Raw genomic sequence first — 25,953 nt, forward strand, 5'->3', positions numbered from 1 at the left:
CTGGCATCTGCAGCAACACGACCGAAAGTCCATCCTTTTTGGATCCAACACATTGGCCTTACAATTTGCACTCCATTAAAATGTTCCACTGCATGTGCTTAGTTGAATACTATGTTAACAAATGACAACCGCCATCTTGTACATCAGTAGAAAACACTGCGACACCGGTACTCACTTCCTTCTGAGGAGTCCCATAGTGCTTAGAGTCATTTGAACCATTTGAACCACTGTAGGCCCAAAACACAATCAGATGAAATAGAAAATTTTAAAAATATATAAAAAACAACTTATTGGCACAGAATATGTTAAATAAACGGAAATCCGCGATTATCATACACGAGAGCGCCAGCAGGTAGCTGTCCTTGTCAAAATTTAAAAAAAAAAGTGCTCGTATGGTGTCCTCTAAAGCAGATCACCTCGAGAATAGCCAAGAAGTATTAAAAAGCAAATAACAAGATTAGTCTCAGAGGAAGTACCTATACCTGTATAAATTGGCAGCGGATTACCGTGTCCGATATGCGGCGTCGTCCACATTACTAATATGGGATCAAGCCTACATAGATGAATCACACAGTAAATACGTAGGAGACGTAGTTCCTCATGCTCCGTATTATAAATATTTTACTTGCAACTTTTAAGCAAGATCTTTTATATAGATTTTCTGTTTGTTATGTTTTCTTTGTGATTATATCTGGAAACCTAGTAGTTATTTCAACCCATTGCCGGCATGCGCCATCTGCTGTGGGCTGCATATATTTGCCTTATACATCTTGAAATCACGCTGCGCTGTAGCCATCGAACTGGACGTCTTGAATTGAACACAGAAAGCCCTTTCCTGTTGTGACGCCATCTTGGCATCTTGGAAACGGACGGTACTCCTGTGCAGTAAGCATGACAAGCTAACAGCGGGTAGCGCTTTAAAAATTTGGACAGCTGTCGCTGGTTATGCTGTAAGGTTGTCTATGCAAAGTAACAAATCGATTTATTATTAGTTTTCAAACCGCACCATTTATTTATAAAAGTTAGATGCTATACAATTGCAATAGCTGATGCTTTTTTTTTTTAAACTCAGACCACAAATGGAAAAAAAGGCTAAGTGAAGCGGCTGATCTTCATCTAGTATATGACTGAAATTTCTGACGATTTTAGGAGGTTGTCAACGACAGGATTTCGCAAAGAGATGCATTCATAAAGTGTCAAACGCATCTTAGTGGTATCATACGTCACAGGAGATCCAGCAACGCATTCATCATATCTGTACACGTGTAACAGCCATTAGTAAACTATGCAGCTGTTTTTAAATATAGCCTACAACGTATCTCAAATATTTCTGTACTTGAATATTCGCCGTGCTGTGGCTCTGCTGAACTCCTGCTTAGGAACAGCAGACAGTTACTTGGCACTATGCCCTTTTCCGAACTCCCTGCACGTGTTCTGCATAAGTGGCGTCAAAACGAGGGCCTTATAACTGAGGAACTTCAACTAAGTGCAAAGTTGATGCCAGAAACCTTCTACAAAACTTCTAGAGTGCTGTGCGAAATCGGTTGTGAAAACGACTCCCTTGTCTTACTAAGTTCGCTAGAGAAAGTTTCCGGCCTTCTGCCAACGATTTCGTTGGCCCAAGGTGACTTCACACACTCTGCTGAGAGGTAACGCTTGACAATCGCCCCACGAGCGGAGGAGTAAATTACTTGTAAACATACTCTACTGTTACAATGACCAAGTAAATAATCCCCGGGTGCGATTATTCCCTCCAAAAAGGAATTAAAGTACAACGGAGAAACAGAATCTAGAGAGGAGGTAAGACTGGCCTCCAAGTTTTTCGAGGCTGCATGTTTTTATAAGCATTCCCTTCGTGGTCAAGAGGCGTCACAAATGCTTACTACTTCCATCGTTCAAAAATTTGTATTATTTTCATTATTCAAGATGGTCCAATTCTTCGATAGCTCTAGTTACTACTCAAATGTGATGCAGTTTGAACATTTAGAGATTGCTGTATGCGAAAGAAGATTGTCGTTTTTCGTAACTCCCCATTCCGCACCATTACAGATGTTTATCTTTTTCGTCTTATTTTGCTACTTTTTCTTCTACTGGTAGCATTTTGACACTTTGGATGCATACGTCATTGTCTCTTCTTCTTGTCAGTCGTTCATATCGCTGCTTGGACATGGACTGATGTACAGGGGGATGCGAAACAGTCTGAAAAGCTCTATATGGTGTGCTGAGAAATAACTGTTAAGAAAAAAATTCGACACGTTGCGTTAAATATGAGTTAATTAGCGTTGAATTTAGGCAATGAGGCCGTTGCACACGCAAATTCAAGCAGCCCGCCAGAGGCGGTGACACCAAACGTGTTCTTCGGTTGGTTTCCTGAAATCGAACAAGAGAGCGATACAAAAATTGGGCTTGGGATGGTTGTAAGAATCGAACCCGAGCCAAAGGCTGAGCAGTCTCACGCGCTTTCATCTACTTTGTGAGAACAACTGACACTAACTGTGTCTGGTAGGCCGCTTGAATTTGCTCGCGCAGCGGCCAGAATGGCTAACTTCAATGCTAATTAACTCGGAAACCGCGCGACTATTTCTCGGCACAACCTACTCTGCAACACCCCTACAATCTTTTCAGATTGTTTCTGATCACCCTGTATAGGGTGTTTTTGAAAAAAAAGTGCCACATATTCCAACAAAAGACAGCATTAGTCAAAACCAGAAGAAAAGTTCCTATATGTCCTGAACCAAAACGTGTTGAGATATGGGACAGTCTGTCCTCTCATTCCTGTCTCTCTGCTACATAGGAGTAGAGAATACAGGCACTGCAGTTTTGGCTTCATTCACATTGTGTCACATGCATTGGTCACATGCTCCTGAAATGTATACACATTATTGGTGCATTGGACATATACCAATGCTTTAAATGTTCCATATCCAAAAACCCTACAGGCTCAAATCCGGTGAATGAGCACGACATGCTACCGGGCCTCTTCGACCCATCCATCGCCCCTGAAACGTTGCGGTGATGTACTCTCGAACGATCCGTAGAAAATGGGGTGAAGCCCCGTCGCGCATACGCCGTAGTCGTCTTTCTGCGAGGGTAACGTTCATTCTCCAGTAGCGCTGGTAGTTACTATTTACGGAGAAATCCGTGATACACAACATCTAGAAAAGTGTATGGCCCTCCCAGTCTGTCACCGACAAATCCTACCGATGCATTGATTCTGAAGCGATCTTGATTACTGAACTCCACCATTATTTGAGGATTTGTATCTACCCATATGGCGTAATTTATTGTGCCACATACTGAGAATCCTGCCTTTCTGTTGTGAGCGTGTGGGTGCTATTCTGTCATTCTGCGCAACGGATTAATCTGAGATGTACCATTTACCCTGTGGCTCCTGCAAGATGCAGTTTCCACTCCCACACTACTACAGAAGTCAGACAGACGCTCCTAACGTTCTAAAGAGAAATGCCTGAAAAACTTTCAGCAATAATTATCTTCTGGAGTCGTCCGCTGTAAGGAAATGACACAAAAATTCACAAAATTTCTTACGTAACTAGTTGGATACTTGGATACTGGAGTAGTGCTAGTTAGTGTAAGAAAAACATGAAACTAACAAATTATTATTTTTTTTGCAAAAATTCTGAGAAATCACAATGGCACTTTTAGTTATGAACTTAACACGTTGTTTCTGGGTTCTTTTCGGGAATGTGAAGTTACCTCTTAAGGATAGGATTCGCTAATGAAATTTCTATACAAAGTTTAAGATTGTTATTGACTTGGCAGGATGGCTGAGAGCCACGACTACATAACTTGAATAATTATCCGTTTGGATGTTGCTAGGTACGGTCGAGGCTGTCGCATGTGAAATGCAGTGAAGTGTACTGTTGTGGAGGAAATATGGGGCTCACAAGAGCTGTAGCGCACAATACCGTAAGCTGCAATGACTGCTGTCTGCGCCCTTCGTTGCTGACAAATAAGATAACTCATTCTGTCTGGATTGACCTTCGCCAATCAAACTCTCCCTATGCCTTGATGAAGTCAAGGACTCCTATTCACCCTTAGTCTAACTAGTGGCGTGGTACACCGTTCAGATAACCAGTCCACCGCGGTGCCACTCAAAAATTCGCTCGCAGGCATTTAACTATAACTCTGTCCGTTCACACCGCACAATAAGTGTGTCAGCCAACACAGTGAACTACGCTTAATCGCAAGGACTCAATATATAGTTGCACTCCGATTCGCTCTCGACAGAGGTGCTCTCCCAGTGAAGTACTGAGGAGAGACTTGTTCCTTGCTCTTTGAGTACACATACAAGTGCACACGCTCTCGTTACGCGTTCTCGCTCCAAGAGCAACAACGGAACGGCCCCTCTCCACGCCAGGCGTGAAGGGGTATACCTTTCGGTCTCTTCCATTACTCCTTCAGCTCAAGGCGTCAGGACTATCGTCTGCCAATCAACATTGCTCTTCTAAAATGAGAGAATGATGTTTCGTTTAAGGCCACCAATCTGGAAATCTGTGGCATCGGCGTTTGGCGTTTGCTGTCTCCCTGTGAAAACCTCTGAAACTGTGTGCTATGTTTGTAAAGAATGCGGAGACTGGGAACTCCCACACAATGTAGCGGAATTTGCTTTTAAGCCAAACACAGGGTCGTTCTCCCTTTCACTCGGGCAAACGCTGTCTGCTCTATGGGCGGTTGCCGGCCGACGTAGATAGGTTGACTCATCCTCTGAAGGGACCAACCTCCTGGCATGCGGTTCGCCTCTCCCGAACTAAAAGCTTTTGTGACTGTCGTGTCTTGAATGTGTGTGTGTACACCGGCCTCGAGTATTTCGATCTCGGTGCGCACTTGCGATTTATTAGTTATTTGCATATCGTTTACATGAATTCATAGAACAGTGACTTTATCTTATCGAGTTTGGGTTCGAATGAAGCGTCTTGATGTGCGGAATATGATTGTGAGGGCGGAATATGTAAGCAATGAAGGTCAGGAGACCACGACATCTTACACTGTAAATGAAATACAGGCTGTGAACCGCTGATCTTCAATGTCCCACATCTTGTAATGAGCATATTTTCAATCCATTCTGTGATTACACAACAGTCTCTCACCAGTATAACACATAGTAAGAATGTACGCTATATGAAAAGAATTAAAGAAGAGAAAAAAAAGATGCACTTATCTGAATGGGACGGAAATCGGAATGATTACAACTCCTGAAGAACTGGCTGATATGTTCAAGACAAAGATTTTCACAAATTGAGCAAGTGAATTCAGCTCCATTCCTTGCCAGTGCTGGTATTTTCGTGATGGTTCACCTCTTTAGGTATTCAATCTACCCACTTATTTCCGTGGCATCACATTTCAGAAGCATCTTTTCTCTTTTTGTCTGAACTGCTTAGCGCCCACTGTTCACTTCTATACGAGACGACACTCCAAACAAATGCCTCCAGAAAAAGACTTCATAGCACTTAAATTTATATTCGTTGTTAACAAATTTCTTTTTTTCAGAAACGCCTTTCTTACTATTGGCCGTCTGCTGTTTACATTATCTCTACCTCAGCCACCGTAAGTTACTTTAGTGCCAAAATAACAAATCTCATTGACTATATATAATGTCTCATGTCTTACTGTAATTCTATCAGCATGGCTAACTTACCGTAATTTGACTACATGCCATTATCCTTATTGTTTTATTGTGTTCATCTTACAACCTCTTGTCAAGATTCTGTCCATTCCGTTCAACTGCTCTTCCAAGTCTTTGCTATCTCTGGCAGAATTACAGTATTATCAGCAAATCGCAAAGTGTTTATTTCTTCTCCCTGAACTTTATTTCACTTTCTAATTATTTCCGTGGTTTCCTTTACTGCTCACTTAGTATACAGGTTGAGTAAAATCGGCGAGAGCCTACATCCCTATCTGCCATCTTTCTCAACCACTGCCTTCCTTTCATGCACTTCGACTCTTACAACTGTAGTCTGGTCTCTGTACAAGTTGTGAATAACCTTTTGCTCTCTGTCTTTTGTAACTGTTACCTTTAGAATTTCAAAGAGTGTATTCCAGTGAACATTTTCAAAAGTTTCCTCTAACACTACGAATACAAATTTGCCTTTCTTCAGTCTTTATTTTAAGATAAGCCATAGTATCCAAATGGCCTCGCATGTTCCTACATTTCTCCACCCCAAACTTCTTCTCCCTGAAATTGACCTCTACCAATTTTTCCATTTTTCTGCAAATAACTCACGTCAGTATTTTACAACTATGACTTTTTAAACTGATGGTTCGATAGTATTCACACCTGAAGTACCTACCTACTTTAAAAGCACTTCTGGAAGCCAGTTTCATAAATCCTGCACATCAGGTGGAGCAATCTTTTCATAGCTAACTGTTTCATGGATCTCAATAACTCTGATGGGCCTTGTTTGACCTTACGTCTTTCAGTGCTCTCAATTTCTTCCCGTAGTATCGTATCTCCCATCTTATTTTCATCTATTTTCTTTTCTCTTTTTGTAATATGATATTCAAGTTTGTTTCCCTCATAAAGATCTTCTATATATTCCTTCCACCTTCGTGATATTCCTTTTTGTATAGCACTCGCTCGCCATGTGGGCTGTTGATATTCATAAAGCTCTTTTCTTTTCTCCGAACATCTCTTTAATTTTGCCGTAAGTGGCACATGTCTTTCTCATACACTCCTGGAAATTGAAATAAGAACACCGTGAATTCATTGTCCCAGGAAGGGGAAACTTTATTGACACATTCCTGGGGTCAGATACATCACATGATCACACTGACAGAACCACAGGCACATAGACACAGGCAACAGAGCATGCACAGTGTCGGCACTAGTACAGTGTATATCCACCTTTCGCAGCAATGCAGGCTGCTATTCTCCCATGGAGACGATCGTAGAGATGCTGGATGTAGACCTGTGGAACGGCTTGCCATGCCATTTCCACCTGGCGCCTCAGTTGGACCAGCGTTCGTGCTGGACGTGCAGACCGCGTGAGACGACGCTTCATCCAGTCCCAAACATGCTCAATGGGGGACAGATCAGTAGATCTTGCTGGCCAGGGTAGTTGACTTACACCTTCTAGAGCACGTTGGGTGGCACGGGATACATGCGGACGTGCATTGTCCTGTTGGAACAGCAAGTTTCCTTGCCGGTCTAGGAATGGTAGAACGATGGGTTCGATGACGGTTTGGATGTACCGTGCACTATTCAGTGTCCCCTCGACGATCACCAGTGGTGTACGGCCAGTGTAGGAGATCGCTCCCCACACCATGATGCCGGGTGTTGGCCCTGTGTGCCTCGGTCGTATGCAGTCCTGATTGTGGCGCTCACCTGCACGGCGCCAAACACGCATACGACCATCATTGGCACCAAGGCAGAAGCGACTCTCATCGCTGAAGACGACACGTCTCCATTCGTCCCTCCATTCACGCCTGTCGCGACACCACTGGAGGCGGGCTGCACGATGTTGGGGCGTGAGCGGAAGACGGCCTAATGGTGTGCGGGACCGTAGCCCAGCTTCATGGAGACGGTTGCGAATGGTCCTCGCCGATACCCCAGGAGCAACAGTGTCCCTAATTTGCTGGGAAGTGGCGGTGCGGTCCCCTACGGCACTGTGTAGGATCCTACGGTCTTGGCGTGCATCCGTGCGTCGCTGCGGTCCGGTCCCAGGTCGACGGGCACGTGCACCTTCCGCCGACCACTGGCGACAACATCGATGTACTGTGGAGACCTCACGCCCCACGTGTTGAGCAATTCGGCGGTACGTCCACCCGGCCTCCCGCATGCCCACTATACGCCCTCGCTCAAAGTCCGTCAGCTGCACATACGGTTCACGTCCACGCTGTCGCGGCATGCTACGTGTTAAAGACTGCGATGGAGCTCCGTATGCCACGGCAAACTGGCTGACACTGACGGCAGCGGTGCACAAATGCTGCGCAGCTAGCGCCATTCGACGGCCAACACTGCGGTTCCTGGTGTGTCCGCTGTGCCGTGCGTGTGATGATTGCTTGTACAGCCCTCTCGCAGTGTCCGGAGCAAGTCTGGTGGGTCTGACACACCGGTGTCAATGTGTTCTTTTTTCCATTTCCAGGAGTGTAGTTGTGCATGCTTCTGCAGCCTTATATTTCTCGTGAATCTGTTCCTACTTTGCCAGTTTTTACTTCCTGTCAATACCATTTTTTATACGCCTCTGTTTCTTTTTACCTGCTTCATCCACATATTTTCTGTACTTTTCATTTCTTCAGTTAGATTCAATGGCTCGCGCATTATCTACTGGGATTTCTACTGGGTCTTGTCCTTTTGCCTATTTCATGAACTGCTGCCTTCACATTTTTTTGTTTCAAGGCTACCCATCCATTACCCCTGCTTCAGTCAATCGTTGCCTAATGCTCCCTTTGAAACTGTCAACAATCTCTGGTTCTTTCAACTTATCCACGTCCCATCTCCTTAAATTCCTAATTTTCTGATATTTCTTCAGTTTTAATCTGCAGTTGTTAAACAATCAGTTATGACTAGAGTCCTTATGTGCAACTGGAAATGATTTGCACTTTAAAATTTGGTTTCAATACCTCTGTCTTACCGTAAGGTAATGTATTTGAAATTTTTCAGATCTCCTCCATATGTAGAACCTTCTTTCATGATACTGCATTCGAATAAAACTTCACGTTCATGTTGTTTCAAAATATATTTGGAGGAGACTCTAAAGAAGTGTTTGAAGGGAAGAAGGGAGAATCTCACAGTGGGAGACTGACAGAATGTATGAAATTCGCTGATACAGAGCTTTTCACTCTAAATGAAGTGTCAATGAACAAAATGGTATCTGGACACCCATGCCAAGTGTATAACCGCAGAAAGCGAAGAGTATGCTCATTGGTACAAAACAAAGAAAGACGACAGAAAATAATTGAACAAGTAAAATCTTTTAAATACTTAGCAGTCTTAATAAAAGAGGATATGACATGCACCTAAGAAATAAAAACAATGATATCTGTGGCTGAGCAGGCATTCAACAGTATAAAGAGCTGCTATGTAGAAGACTGAACAGTCAACCGGTAAAAAGACTGGACTGCTTTGTGTGAAGTGCGTTTTTGTGCGGCACAGAAACTAGGACGATTAGGAAGGAAGATAAAAAAAATTGGCGGCCTTTGAGATGAAGATTTGGGGGTTATGAAAGATAAACTGGACACAAAAAGTGAAGAATGAAAAAGTCGATTCTGTAGCGCCACAGTCCATACATCACTGAGTTTCGTAGCTTCTTTTATGTTAAATTTATCCCCATGTTTATGTATTTCGATGGCTTCTCTATATAGCCGTGGATAATAGTTCGTCATAGTACATAAAACTTCAGTTTCCGAAAATTTGGCTACGTGATCACCCGACTGAAGAGCAGGTTCCGCCACGGCTGACTTGTCTGTTTTCCCTAGTCGGCAAAGACTTTTATGTTCCTTCAACCGTGTATTCACACTTCTCTTTGTAGTTCCAATGTAGACTATACCACATGTACACCACTATCAGACAGAGGGGGACGTTTATCCTTAACAGAACGGAGCACTTGGCCTATTTTCTTAGTTGGTCTGAAAATCGGTCGAACGTTATGTTTGTTACTTTTTTGATGGTAAAGAAACCGTGTTCATCCATCGCTGTATCCAATAGTTGTCCTTAGGCCTCCTGTTATTCGGTCGTAAAACTCTATTTATTTCCTTACTAGAATACCCATTCTTCTCAAAAGCCTGCTTTAGATCTTTCAACTCATCGTCCAGATATTCCGGCGCACAAATCCTTTTAGCTCTGTCCACTAGACTTTCAATTATACCTCTTTTCTGTTGTGGATGGTGATTGGAATCCTTATTCAAGTATCTGTCGGTATGTGTAACCTTCCGAAAGACTTTATGTTTCAGGCTAGCATCAGTCTGTCTCATAACGGAGACATCCAAGATGGATATTCCATGGTCTTTTTCCATTTCCATGGTAAACTGGATTTTGGGATTTATACTATTTAAATAAGAAAAGAATTCCTCTAAAGGTTTTTTGCCATGTGACAAAACCACAAATGTATCATACACGTATCGATACCATCGACATGGTTTCTTATTCGCTTTTTCTAGAGCCAACTGTTCTAATTTTTTCATGTAAAAATTGGCGATCGTAGGACTCAATGGGTTATCCATGGCCACACCGTCAACCTGCTCATAAAACTCGTCTTCTCACTGGAACCGACTAGAGGTGAGACAGTGTCTGAAAAGAGCTGTCAAATCGACTGGGAAAACATCCACTATGTAAACCATAACTTCGTTAAGCGAAATCATCGTAAATAGACACTATATCAAAACTGGCAAGAATATGCTCAGGAGCCAAAGTTAGTCCCTTCAGTTTCTCAATGAAATGACATGAGTCTTTTACATAATAATCAGTTCGGCCAATATGTGGTTGTAAACAAGATGCCTCATATCTTGCTATTTGGTACGTTGGGGAATTAATCCCACTGACAATGGGTCTCAGAGGAAGGTCAATCTTATGAACTTTAGGTAGGCCATAAAGTCTGGGACACATAGCTTCACTCCTCAACAAACCCTTCATTTCCTTCTCTTGAATTGATGCCTATATCAGCGTATTTGTTTTCCTCAATATGTTAGCCGCAGGGTCTTTCTTAAGTTTATTATATTGTCCTGAGGTTAAAAGATCCAAAATCTTACTTCTATAATCCTACGAGTTTCATGAGTAGGTTGATGGTGTGGCCATTGGTAACCCACTGAGTATTTCGATCGCCAATTTTTACATGGAAAAATTCGAACAATTAGCTCTGTAAAAAGCTAATAAGAAACCATGTCGATGGTATCGATACGTGGATGATACATTTGTGGTTTTGTCACATGGCAAAAAAGGTTTAGAGGAATTCTTTTCTTATTTAAATAGTATAAATCCTAAAATCCAGTTTACCATGGAAATGGAGAAAGACAATGCAATATCCTTCTTAGATATCTTCGTTTTGAGACAGACTGATGGCAGCTTGAAACATACCGACAGATACCTGGCCGGCGGTTATGCTTATCGCGGCACCTGCGCCGGCCTGCAGCCCGCACAATCCACAACAGAAAAGAGGTATAATTGAAAGTCTAGTGGACAGAGCTAAAAGGATTTGTGCGCCGGAATATCTGGACGATGAGTTGAAAGATCTAAAGCAGGCTTTTGAGAAGAATGGGTATTCTAGTAAGGAAATAAATAGAGTTTTACGACCGAATAACAGGAGGCCTAAGGACAACGATTGGACACAGCAATGGAAGAATACAGTTTCTCTATCCTTCATCAAAAAAGTAACTGATCGTATCGGCAAGATTGTAAGGAAACATTACGTTCGACCGCTTTTCGGACCAACTAAGAAAATAGGCCAAGCACTTTGTTCCGTTAAGGACAAACGTCCCCCTCTGTCTGATAGTGGTGTATACAAGATTCCGTGTACATGTGGTAGGGTCTACATTGGAACTACAAAGAGAAATGTGAATACACGGTTGAAGGTACATAAAAGTCTTTGCCGACGAGGGAAAAACAGACAAGTCAGCCGTGGCGGAACCTGCTCTTCAGTCGGGTGATCACGTAGTGAAATTTTCGGAAACAGAAGTTTTTATGTACTATGTCGAACTATTATCCACAGCTATATAGAGAAGCCATCGAAATATGTAAACATGGGGATAATTTTAACAGAAAAGAAGAAGCTATGAAACTCAGTGATATATGAACTGTGGTGTTACAGAATCGATGTGAAATTTTTATCTTTGACGTACTATGATCGATAGTTATATTTTATGCTTGAGAAGGTTCATCGCTGCTATCACGTGAAATCCAGACCATGCCCACTTTCCACGGTATTTAGGCCGTTCTTCGACGTCCGACTCGTCAGTTGGCAAGACTCAGCACAACCAAGGGCACCGAAGACGTTCAACATAGCTTCGGACGAAACTTCAGAGACAGAAGAGTTCCATGGACCACGGCCATACAAACCGGAAGAATTCTCGGCAGCCAAAGTAATGTACTTTAACAATTCGGTCTTTGCGTCTTGACTTCTTATAAAACTGCCTGAGACAAGATAATCTAGGAAAACGCGATATGGGCGTAACTTTCTAAGAGAATACGGACAGACTTATCATCGAGCGTTAGCATCTTCTTGAGGGCAGTGGGACTACCTGAAGCTCTTGTCCCTCTTTCCTTCCCTTGCGCCTAAACAAGAGAAGATACGTCCCGCGACTCTTAGCGAAAGCCAGATCGGATCGGCGGCGTTCGAACAGGCGATTGTTCCCACGCGGATGCTGTGGTGGCGCGGCCTAGGGGCGTGCATTATTCAGGCGCTACAAGTTGGCGCTAAGCCCTCGGGTCGCCTCCTTCGCTGCCGCCCTGCGCACCGTGTTGTCCTCTGCGGGCGGAGAGTTGCTGCAAGAGTGGCAGCCCGCTTATTCCAACAACGGCGTCATGTCATTCTGGACTGAAACAAGATGGTACGGAGAAATAAATGTAAATTGGCAGAGAAAAGGAGATGGAGGAAGAGAAACAGTGTGGAAATCTACCTGTTCATCTTTCTCTCTCTGTATACGCGAATGTTTTATTTCATCTTATATTGGTAACGATTCGACTTTTTTTTTTGCCTACAGTGTGATTATACTATTTCGCTGTCAACATCTGTACGATGCAGCCTTCAACGGTTCCACTATTTAGCCACCAACAATTACAAAAAAAAAAAAAAAAAAAAAAAAAATAAGTATTTTTAACATACACTACGGGGCATTAAAATACTACACCAAGAAGAAATGCAGATGATAAACGGGTATTCATTGGACTAATATAATATACTAGAACTGACATGGGATTACATTTTCATGCAATTTGGGTGCATAGATCCTGAGTAATCAGTACCCTGAACAATCACCTCTGGCCGTAATAACGGCCTTGGTACGCCTGGGCATTGAGTCAAACAGAGCTTGCAATGCGTGTTCAGGTACAGCTGCCCATGCAGCTTCAACACAATACCACAGTTCATCAAGAGTAATGACTGGCATATTGTGACGAGACAGTTGCTCTGCCACCATTGACCAGACGTTTCCCATTGGTGAGAGATCTGGAGAATATGCTTGCCAGGACAACAGTCGAACATTTTCTGTATCCAGAAAGGCCCGTACAGAACCTGCAACATGCGGTAGTGCATTATCCTGCTGAAATATAGGGTTTCGCAGGGATCGAATTAAGGGTAGAGCCACGGGTCGTAACACATCTGAAATATAACGTCCACTGTTCAAAGTGCCGTTAATGCGAACAAGAGCTGACTGAGACGTGTAACCAATGGCACCCCATACCATCACGCCGGATGATACGCCAGTATGGCGATGACGAATACACGCTTCTAATGTGCGTTCACCGCAATGTCGCCAAACACGGATGCGACCATAATGATGCTGTAAACAGAACCTGGATTCATCCGAAAAAATGACATTTTGCCATTCGTGCATCCAGGTTCGTCGCTGAGTACACCATCGCAGGTGTTCCTGTCTGTGATGCAGCGTCAAGGGTAACCGCAGCCATGGTCTTCGAACTGATAGTCCATGCTACTGCAAACGTCGTCGAACTGTTCGTGCAGATGGTTGTTGTCTTGCAAACGTCCCGATCTGTTGACTCAGGGATCGAGACGTGGCTGCACGATCCGTTACAGCCATGCGGATAAGATGCCTGTCATCTCGACTGCTAGTGATACGAGGCCGTTGGAATCCAGCACGGAGTTCCGCATTACCCTCCTGAACCCACCGATTCCATATTCTGCTAGGAGTCATTAGATCTCGACCAACGCGAGCAGCAATTTCGTGATACGATAAACGGCAATCGCAATAGGCTACAATCCGACCTTTATGAAAGTCGGAAACGTGATGGTACTCATTTCTCCTCCTTAGATGAGGCATCACAACAACGTTTCACCAGGCAACGCCGGTCAATTGCTGTTTGTGTATGAGAAATCGGTTGGAAACTTTCCTCATGCCAGCACGTTGTAGGTGTCGCCACCAGCGCGAACCTTGTGTGAATGCTCTGAAAAGCTAATTATTTGCATTCACAGCATCTTCTTGTCGGTTAAATTCCGCGTCTGTAGCACGTCATATTCGTGGTGTAGCAATTTTAATGGCCAGTAGTGTAGTAGTGAACATGTGGGGCGGCTGGTAGGAATAATGTTATTTAATAAAAATGTTTTGTTTGTAGAAAAGATGCATTCCTTGCCGTTTTAACCATATGTGGGGCGGCGGTTAGAACTTATGTTGTTGTTAAAATGTAGAATGTTATTTATGCTGTCTTTCGCCGTTCTCAACACTGGCTCTCTAACTACAATATTGCAACCAGAAAGTGATTAGCAAAACGTGAAGCCTGTAATTAGAATTCCTAGTGCCCACTTCATCTGAGAAACCCACTTATAGCTGCAGCTTATAGCTCTGAGAAATTAGATTGTCTGGGATTCATAATCAAAAAACGATTTTCTAAAAATTCTCTGTATTCTGAAAGTCACAGATCAAAAAAAAAAAAAAAAAAAAAAGAATCCACACAATCTAACAGAGCAGTTCAGAGTCTAATGCGCTGATGCAACTATAACTGTCCAAATTAAATGTTTAAATGAATGCTCGCCATAATTTGATGATAAGGTTCATCAAACGCCACGCTAAATAATGGTAGAATGTTTGTCCCGCGGCGGCACGTGAGAATACGTCATTCGCAAACTGAAGATCGATAATTAAAGTCATCCCAGAATTAACACTTCACTCGAAAATGATTTCATGGTTACGCGTATCCCAAGTAACTTGATACGACATCCGAAGCTGTTTATAACAATGATACCGACGCGACGCGACTCCCGACACAGATGGTGTGTTATTCAGCGTCTGGAGAGAACTGGGGCCTTGCTTCCTCGCGCAGCGTTCTTATATATAAAGCCGCGGTGCGGACGGCTAAGGGAACGCCTGATCAAATCGGCTCTCCCGACTAGCCGCTGGGCTAGTAATGCACCACATTAAGTTACCGAATAAATCATAGCTTCTTTTGCTGGTGGCCGATGAAACTCTCAATTTAAATGTGCATTCAGCATACAGGTAAGTAATCATAATAAAAGTTTGACGTGGCTAAGTTAAATATTTTGGGCGATAGAATTAATTTAATTACACTGCACGCAGTAGACGAGCTCTGAACTTGCCCTTTGGAGATTCGCTATCGCTATAGTTTTATAGTTATTCAAATGAAACTTCTCACATCTTTATGGTTATAGCGGATCTTACACTCCTGGAAATGGAAAAAAGAACACATTGACACCGGTGTGTCAGACCCACCATACTTGCTCCGGACACTGCGAGAGGGCTGTACAAGCAATGATCACACGCACGGCACAGCGGACACACCAGGAACCGCGGTGTTGGCCGTCGAATGGCGCTAGCTGCGCAGCATTTGTGCACCGCCGCCGTCAGTGGCAGCCAGTTTGCCGTCGCATACGGAGCTCCATCGCAGTCTTTAACACAGGTAGCATGCCGCGACAGCGTGGACGTGAACCGTATGTGCAGTTGACGGACTTTGAGCGAGGGCGTATAGTGGGCATGCGGGAGGCCGGGTGGACGTACCGCCGAATTGCTCAACACGTGGGGCGTGAGCTCTCCACAGTACATCGATGTTGTCGCCAGTGGTCGGCGGAAGGTGCACGTGCCCGTCGACCTGAGACCGGACCGCAGCGACGCACGGATGCACGCCAAGACCGTAGGATCCTACGCAGTGCCGTAGGGGACCGCACCGCCACTTCCCAGCAAATTAGGGACACTGTTGGTCCTGGGGTATCGGCGAGGACCATTCGCAACCGTCTCCATGAAGCTGGGCTACGGTCCCGCACACCGTTAGGCCGTCTTCCGCTCACGCCCCAACATCGTGCAGGCCGCCTCCAGTGGTGTCTCGACAGGCGTGAATGGAGGGACGAATGGAGACGTGTCGTCTTCAGCGATGAGAGTCGCTTCTGCCTTGGTGCCAATGATGGTCGTATGCGTGTTTGGCGCCATGCAGGTGAGCGCCACAATCAGGACTGCATACGACCGAGGCACACAGGGCCAACACCCGGCATCATGGTGTGGGGAGCGATCTCCTACACTGGCCGTACACCACTGGTGATCGTCGAGGGGACACTGAATAGTGCACGGTACATCCAAACCGTCATCGAACCCATCGTTCTACCATTCCTAGACCGGCAAGGGAACTTGCTGTTCCAACAGGACAATGCACGTCCGCATGTATCCCGTGCTACCCAACGTGCTCTAGAAGGTGTAAGTCAACTACCCTGGCCAGCAAGATCTCCGGATCTGTCCCCCATTGAGCATGTTTGGGACTGGATGAAGCGTCGTCTCACGCGGTTTGCACGTCCAGCACGAACGCTGGTCCAACTGAGGCGCCAGGTGGAAATGGCATGGCAAGCCGTTCCACAGGACTACATCCAGCATCTCTACGATCGTCTCCATGGGAGAATAGCAGCCTGCATTGCTGCGAAAGGTGGATATACACTGTACTAGTGCCGACATTGTGCATGCTCTGTTGCCTGTGTCTATGTGCCTGTGGTTCTGTCAGTGTGATCATGTGATGTATCTGACCCCAGGAATGTGTCAATAAAGTTTCCCCTTCCTGGGACAATGAATTCACGGTGTTCTTATTTCAATTTCCAGGAGTGTATTTATTAGCCTACTTTATCTTGCTTCCTTAATTTTTAAGACAAAAACCAGAAAATCATGAATTTCCACTAAAATCTTAATTTGTGAGATCCAAAGTACTGTTTCTATTAAATTATTATGGAAAAGGAACCTAAATATAATTTTTTAAGTCTCTAGCTCTTTTCTGTTGCGCCAATGATTTTTACATAAAAACGTCCAAATTTCGAAAATGGTTAAAGTTATTGAACTGACATTCAACACATATTAATTTAGTATTACTCCCGACATGCTAGAAATGTTTTAGGTTATTTGCTTGATTTTTAAAGTATTGCGCAACATTTATGACGTCAGAGCTAGTTACAGCGGATTGGCTGGCACACAATGGAAAGACTGATGTGAATTTACTACAGCGTGAGTAGGCTGCTTCCCTACAAACAGGCTGCTTTAAATTAAGTAAACAATGTTTCTTCGCCATTACCAAAACAGAGAAAGCTTCTTCATTTTCAAACAAAGAAGTAATAATTAAATTTTTCTCTAAAAAACATGTTTATGCACAGGTTTGTGAAGACATAACTTTGAGATACGAACAGTTTTATAATTGCCATTAAAACGCTGAATGAACTGCTGTATATAGGATGTTTCCGTAAGAGAGTGCAAAAATAGGACATAGAGGATGCTCCACTGAACAATTTGGGGTAGGGAACCTGGGGTCGGAGAAACCAGCTTAAGGAGGTATTAGGAATAAAATCACATTACTGTGTAATTTTTTATTTACACTTGTTACAGTTAACTGCAAGTACTATCATTGACAACGAACGTACCATTTGTGTTGTATCTTACAAAATGTGCTGAAACTGACAGCCTTCAACCTCAATGCAAGCATTCCATCCTTGTCTCCTTGCAGGAAATAAAGAATGTACATGTAAATAAACATCACAGTACATTTAGACTTGTACGCATGTTAGTTGTAAATAAGATGGAAACAGTAATTTAGGCAAAGCAGTAGACAACTTTACTTCCATATATCCGTAAGTTGGCTTCTCCGATCCCACGTTCCCTACCTAAAATTGTTCAGTGGAGCATTGCCTATGTCCTGTTACATTTCTGCACGCTCTTACGGAAGCACCCTCTATGTCTGTGGTGAAATTTTAAAGTTTCGAAATATCGCATATCTAAGAACTGCTTTAACATTTTTTGTTTGAAGACCTGTAATGATTATAGGGGCCGGTATGTCAAATCTATTTTGGTACAGCTGATACTTGTGGTGTTGCATGGAGTGAGATCTTCGCTTTCAATGTTAGGCAATACTTAAAATTATTCGACATGTATTGGCTGTGTCGTGCATTACAGTGTCAGGTGACTCATCAGAAGGAAGTGAGTACCGGTGTCGCAGTGTTTTCTACTCATGTACAGGATGACAGTTGTCATTTGTTGACCTTGTATTCAACTAAGCACATGTGGTGCAATATTTTAATGCAGGGAAGCTTCAGTGTTGACAACCATACGGATCTTGTCGTTGTCCATGGTCGCCTCACCGTCAGACAGTACATCGAACATATCCTGGCGCCCACGGTCGTGACCCTGAATTCCTTCTAATGCCAGATGCTACGTGGCAGTCGCCAGCAGGGTTGTCCTGCGAAGAATCGACATTTAATTAATGGAATGGCCTGCGGTGAGTATCGACCTAAATTCCATTGTTCATATGTGGCACATGCTTAACGGACGTTTTCGTGGTGGTCCTGATCCACCACAGATTCTTCAAGAACTCTCATGGCAGAATGGGAACGGGTACCACAGAGTACCTCCTTAGAGTTATACAGAGAATGCCATGTAGGTGTCAGGCAGTGATAAACGCTCACGGAGAGCATTCACGTTATTAAAGCTCTCAAAGTCCAATGAGAAGCACCCAGGATAGCGGGATAAATGATTGTTTCCGTTTGCTTTTAGACACCTCTCGGACAGTTTAGTTCTATTTTTGAAAGATAAATGTACAATTTGGTAAGATACGCAGTTCTCAATCATTGCTCAGTGAAGTATGGCAGACGCCCTAAGTCATGTTCCCTTAATTCTTTTGAGCAATGTATTTATTTCTTCGAGAAAAATTGCCTATGTCTATAACAAGTTCACTATTGTGATAAGCCCCAATGGCTCTATAAGTGGTCTTATCTTCTGCGACTTAACTATTGAATCCCTCCTAGCCGCGCTGTCTAGGTCGTCTTGTCACGATCCGCGCGGCTGCCCCCGTCGGAGGTTCGAGTCCTCCCGCGGGCATGGGTGTGAGTGTTGCCCATAGCGTAAGTTAGTTTAAGTTACATTAAGTAGTGTGTAAGGTTATGGACTAATGACCTAAGCGGTTTGATACAAAAAAAAAAAAAAATCGCTCCTACTTCTCCTCAATGAGGGAAACTGTCGATGGGGCAGTGGCGCACGCAGATGACGTCATAGTGGTCGTATCGCGGAGTTTCGGGAGAAGCTGGAGGAAGGGGCTAGTGGCGTGTTTGGGTGGATGCAGCGGTTTTTACATAATAAAATAGCCACAGCAGTCCGCAAAACATACTACTCAAAGACCAACTATCTCAGACTAGAAATCCTACGATTATTATTAATAACACCTCCACAGCACTCAAAAAGGTATGTATAAATTTGAGAGTGCACTTAGATGAAAGGAGGAATTTTATTGCAAATTTGAGCTGTCCACATAAAAAACAGTGGAGATTAGCACTAATGTTTATTAACAGGTTCTATGAATTACAAACTACTGTTGCAAGCAGTTGCGGCGTACACAGTGCTACCTTCAATGTCATAATTGGCCTCGCAGCCAATGTGTGGGCGCATAGGTTGCGATTCGAGAATTACACATCCATCCTAAGATAAGCCCAGAGAAGCGCACTTCTCAGGCACACTAGTGCCATCGAAGCTATAATGGAAATACTGGGGATCTGTCCCAACGACATTAAAGCACGATATATAGCAGCATGCTGCTGATTAAGTAGAACCAGACTCAACAGAGCGCGAGTAATTTCAGGGGTAAATATCAATAACAAAATTGAATTACGGACCTGGAGAAGTGACGAATGATAGCGCGACTGGAACGACAGGGTCACTGGTAGGCGCATGTATAACGTTATCCGAATGTATGGTCATGAAACCAACGCCAATAAATAAATATTAACAAAAAATTGTATCCCAAGTGTTAAAAACGGACTACGAGCGTACCGGATGACCCATCGAAGTGAATGGTGCTCTCCTTTACTGGGCATGGTCCTTACCCAGTCGACTTACACAGAGTAGGGAGACGAGCAACACCTCGCTGCGATTGTGGAGACCCAGTGATACCTGGACATGTGGTGCTCCATTGTAATTTAAGCAAAGTAGAAAGGGTAAACGGACTGAATTATTTGAACATGAACGGAATTGGTCGAGATATCGAACGATGGAAGTTATTCAACTGTGCTGTCAAAAGAACATCAAACTCAATGCAGTATTAGTTTTGCAGCAGGGAACATAACTAACGAACTGCTAAAGCACCTAAACAAGTCTGTGTCTGCAATGCGAATGATGTCAGACATAGGAGATATAAATACAAAAAACTGGCATATTTTGCTTACTTTCACTTCATTATGTCATATGGTATCATATTTTGGGGTAACTCCACAATCCGAAGAAATATTGGCTGGCTCTGAGCACTATGGGACTTGACTTCTGAGGTCATCAGTCCCCTAGAACTTAGAACTAAACCTAAGTAACCTAAGGACATCAAACACATCCATGCCCGAGGCAGGATTCGAACCTGCGACCGTAGGGGTCGCGCGGTTCCAGACTGTAGCGCCTGGAACCGCTCGGTCACTTCGGCCGGCGAGGAAAAATTTTTAGAGTACAGAAGCGTATAATAAGAGTAATGTGTAGTATAAATCCAAGAACATCATGTCGAAACCTATTCAAAGAAATGGGCATACTAACCACAGCTTCTCAGTATATTTATTCCTTAATGAAGTTTGTTATAAATAATACATCTCGTTTTACAACTACTAGGAATAAGAACAATATATGCCTACATAAAGATTTGAAATCACTTACTATTGCCCAGAAAGAAGTCCAGTATTCAGCAACGCTTATTTTCAAAAATGTTACCAGCAACTATTAAGAGTTTAGTATCAGCAAGGCACAATTTAAACATAATTTAAATGAATTTTTGGTGGCAAACTTCTTCTATTCCATCCATGAATTTCTCAACAAGTGCAGTAGACCATTTTAATGAAAATTGATTATACTTTAATTTTTGACAATACTTGGTTGTAATAGCCAAGTAACTAGCTACTGTGGGAATGATGGATTTAATGAAAGCAGATGTAAGTATTAAACCTGTAAATATTGGAAGTTTAATTTTAATTCATGTACATACGTTTACTGTTTACTGACTGAGGATCATTAAAATTAATGAAACTGAAGTTTTTCTAATTACATTTTTGTAATGTGTTTATCTGAGATGTTCCACACCCAGGAGGATCCCTTCTTTTGTGGGTCTATGGAATGAATAATTAAACTAATTTAATCTAACATAAGGGTACTGATGCCGAAATGCGGGGTAATATTAATGGTAACGAAACTGGTGAAGGTCAACGAGGTTTGGAGAGTATGTGTACAAGAAGAGCATCAGAAGTACAACCGCGTCGAGAAGGAATTCAACAAAGATGCAGTGTGGAGGAAACCTCACCGGACAGTCTATGTTAGTTCGGAAATATATGATGATTAGTCTGAATGGGATTTTGATGAATAGTCAGTTACTCAACTGATGTGTTCATTTGGAGTGAAAAATTGTTTAAACTGCATAAAGCATTACAGGAACTCAGAAGGTAATGCGAAGGTTCTAGTATTACCAAACCACGCAAAATCATTTGGCTGTAGCTCAGTGTAGAGATAAACACAGATGTAGAGAACTGCATGGTCAGTAATCTTGCGCAATTCCAAGAATGTAACGGAATAGCGTCAGAGAGACCTGTGGTGGTGGGTTTTTCTTCCATTTTTACTTCAGCCCTATTGTTTTCTTTCATTTCTACATTTTTCTGTTGATAAAACTATATAATTTTGATGTAATGTTATATACACGACGTCAGATTGAAAGAAATACAGGATCTATGGAATATAAATGGTTCAAATGGCTCTGAGCACTATGGGACTCAACATCTGAGGTCATAAGTCCCCTAAAACTTAGAACTAAACCTAACTAACCTAAGGACATCACACACATCCATGCCCCAGGCAGGATTCGAACCTGCGACCGTAGCGGTCACGCGGTTCCAGACTGAAGCGCCTAGAACCGCACGGCCACACCGGCCGGCGACTATGGAATATAATAACCCACCTTAGAATCGAAGACGAAGATGTCAGGTGTAACAACAATAAATAAATTAATAAAAACGTCCCCGCAGACGGTAACACTTCTCCTTCCCCCTCTTCCTCACTCCGCCACATCCCCCAACCCAGGATTCCCCCCTGCAAGCAGGACTTTTCCCCGTGGCATGGGGAATATAGAGGGTCATCGATCCCACAGAACGGGCGGCGTCGGACTTCCCTACCCGCAGAGCGGAAAAGTTGTTCCAGCTCCTGCTATTATACGTAACTGGCATCCATGCAACTCATTCAAGATTCTAGTGAGAGGTTCGTATTTTATTCTACAGTAGAAGAATACGATACGTGTGTACTTTGTTGTGCCTCCGCCACTAGACGATAACCTACATTTCACAAATGGAATTTATTTGTCAGTCCACAGCTCGTGGTCTTGCGGTAGCGTTCTCGCTTCCTGCGCACGGGGTCCTGGGTTCGATTCGGCGGGGTCAGGGATTTTCCCTACATCGAGATGACTGGGTGTTGTGTTATCTTCATCATCACCATTCATCTCTACTACGGTCGGAGGAAGGCAATGGCAAACCACCTCCGCTACGACCTTGCCTAGTCGGCGGTGCGGGTCTCCCGCATCGTACCCTACGCTCCTCGGAGTACGGGGCATCATCATCATCTATTTGTCAAATGAAATGAAGCAATTTCGTAGACTTCACCGGTCTCATACAGATATGATTTAATGTATACAGACAAATTGTACAAATACATTTGTATACAGAAAATTTGTACCAATGCCGGGAATTTCCACTCGCCGCATCAGTCTAAACTCGTATCTGTATGAGACCAGGATGTCTATGACATTGTGTCATTTCATTTCTATAAGTATCTGCGCGTGGGTTTCAGGCTGGAGCCCCAGTTTACATTCGATGCTGAGGTGCTATTTCAGAACATGGAGAGCCTCGGCAATTCTTTTCTTGTGTAAGGAGTAATTTAAAGTAGACTGGGGCGGCAGTGAGAATTTCAATCGAGGAGGAAGGCGTGCCAGGGTAATCCGTGCAGTTGTGTGAACTGCTGTGCCAAGGTGGCTTAGTGCAACGGAAGGCTCAGATAAAAAATAAAATAAAAATGGCTAACGCACCTGCCTAGTAAGCAGGAGACCCGGGTTCGATTCCTGGCTTCTGCTCAAATTTTTACTCGCCGCTTCAGTTTGTACACGTAAAATCTATCTCTCAGTTCGGTGTTTTGAATAAGAGTCTGTAAATCTCTGAATAAATGATATCTGTCCCACAGTAAAATATTAGTACTATACTACGCGTCAGTAAAAGCCTTGCACAAACACGTGAGACTGTTCCTCTGCTTTACATTTACTTGGGTTACAAAACTATTTAGCGTGATCAACACTAAATAGTAATTCCTGTAAGTGTCTTTCATTGTTAACGCCCCTGGACGTGGGATTTCGCTCATTATTTGACGTCTAACAGTGGGTACAATTTGTACTCAATGTGCGACGTCAGGTGTTTGACAGGTTTGACATGATTTTAATACTGATTTTGTTTATGAACAGGGTTCTAGTTGCTAATATGTTCTTTATTTCAGTCCACAAGTGGTTTCAGCTTTTATATCCAATCCAGTTTCTAATAGATCTGAAAATGATTTAAATAACTTAAGGATGGAAGTAACTTTCGCATGATGTGTCACTGCCGAGCAGCATAATTCGATGGAACTTGGGCAATACAGAGAAGGAACTGTTGCAATATAATACAAAAGGTAACCGAAAGAGACACAATGAGACGAACAGAAATGACACTTTTATTCAAAGATGATAATCACACTGAAATCAGTGAGATTTATGATGGTCGCCTGGGCATCACAAAAGGCAAGACATGGCTCTTAATAGGCTGTGTGATCACTACGGACGGCAGTACATGCTCTGCAATGTGCTTCAATGCTGGACACTAGGTTAGTACGGTGCTCTTGTGGTAGGCTGTTCCATTCCTGCTTCAGTTCGGTTGACACCTGCTGGATCGTCGTTGGTGCAAGTGTTGCAGGAAGTCTCCCTAACGCAGACCTCACGTGCTCAATAGAATTCAAGTCGAGGGAACGGCCAGTCAAGTCCATTCGCCGAATATCATCTCGTTCCAAAGCTCCTCCAACTACGATGCTGCATGAGGTCGCGCATTATTGTCCTTAAAAATGAAGTCAGCGGCGAATGTACCACTGAAAAGACGTACATGGGAAAGCCGCGCAGTGTCAAGTCGACCGGTGACTGCGCCGTGTTCAAAGATTTGTAGCCAGTACTCCCAAGCAACATTATTCCTCCCCACACCATAACACCTAGACCCCCAAAGCGACCATTTTCGACAGTGCTTTACATACACTCTTATGACGGGAGGTGGGAACATGTAATGCACCCAAGAACAATGTCGAACTTGTTTGTTTTGGAGGTCCAAGTGTTATACACTACTGACCATTAAAATTGCTACACCAAGAAGAAATGCAGATGATAAACGGGTATTCATTGGACAATATATTATACTAGAACTGACATGTGATTACATTTTCACGCAATTTGGGTGCATAGATCCTGAAAAATCAGTACCCAGAACAACCAACTCTGGCCGTAATAACGGCCTTGATACGCCTGGGCATTGAGTCAAACAGAGCTTGGATGGCGTGTACAGGTACAACTGCCCATGCAGCTTCAACACGATACCACAGTCCATCAAGAGTAGTGACTGGCGTATTGTGACAAGCCAGTTGCTCGGCCACCATTGACCAGACGTTGTCAATTGGTGAGAGATCTGGAGAATGTGCTGGCCAGGGCAGCAGTCGTACATTTTCTGTATCCAGAAAGGCCCGTACAGGACTTGCAACATGGGGTCGTGCATTATCCTGTTGAAATGTAGGGTTTCGCAGGGAAGGGTAGAGCCATGGGTCGTAACATATCTGAAACGTAACGTCCACTATTCAAAGTGCCGTCATTGCGAACAAGAGGTGACTGAGATGTGTAAACAATGGCCGGGTGATACGCCAGTGTGGCGATGACGAATATACGCTTCCAATGTGCGTTCACCGCGATGTCGCCAAACACGGATGCGACCATCATGATGCTGTAAACAGAACCTGGATTCATCCGAAAAAATGTCGTTTTGCCATTCGTGCACCCAGATTCGCCGTTGAGTACACCATCGCAGGCGCTCCTGTCTGTGATGCAGCGTCAAGGGTAACCGCAGCCATGGTCTCCGAGCTGATAGTCCATGCTGCTGCAAACGTCGTCGAACTGTTCGTGCAGATGGTTGTTGGTCTTGCAAACGTCCCCATCAGTAGACTCAGGGATCGAGACGTGGCTGCACGATCCGATAAGATGTCTGTCATCTCGACTGCTAGTGATACGAGGCCGTTGGGATCCAGCACGGCGTTCCGTATTGTCCTCCTGAACCCACCGATTCCATATTCTGTTGACAGTCATTGGATCTCAACCAGCGCGAGCTTCAATGTCGCGGTACAATAAACCGCAATCGCGATAGGCTACTATCCGACCTTTATCAAAGTCGGAAACGTGATGGTACGCATTTCTCGTCCTTACACGAGGCATCACAACAACGTTTCACGAGGCAACGCCGGTCAACTGCTGTTTGTGTATGAGAAATCGGTTGGAAACTTTCCTCATGTCAGCACGTTGTAGGTGTCGCCATCGGCGCCAACCCTGTGTGAATGCTCTGAAAAGCTAATCATTTGCATATCACAGCATCTCCTTCCTGTCGGTTATATTTCGCGTCTGTAGCACGTCACCTTCGTGGTGTAGCAATTTTAATGGCTAGTAGTGTAGTATGGAGAGGCATGATGTTGCATGGGCTTACTTAACTCCCAATTTTTAACAATGGTACACTTACCGGCCAGCGTTATTGTACT

The sequence above is a fragment of the Schistocerca nitens genome, chromosome 6 (assembly GCF_023898315.1).
Source record: "Schistocerca nitens isolate TAMUIC-IGC-003100 chromosome 6, iqSchNite1.1, whole genome shotgun sequence".
Classification (NCBI taxonomy): domain Eukaryota; kingdom Metazoa; phylum Arthropoda; class Insecta; order Orthoptera; family Acrididae; genus Schistocerca; species Schistocerca nitens.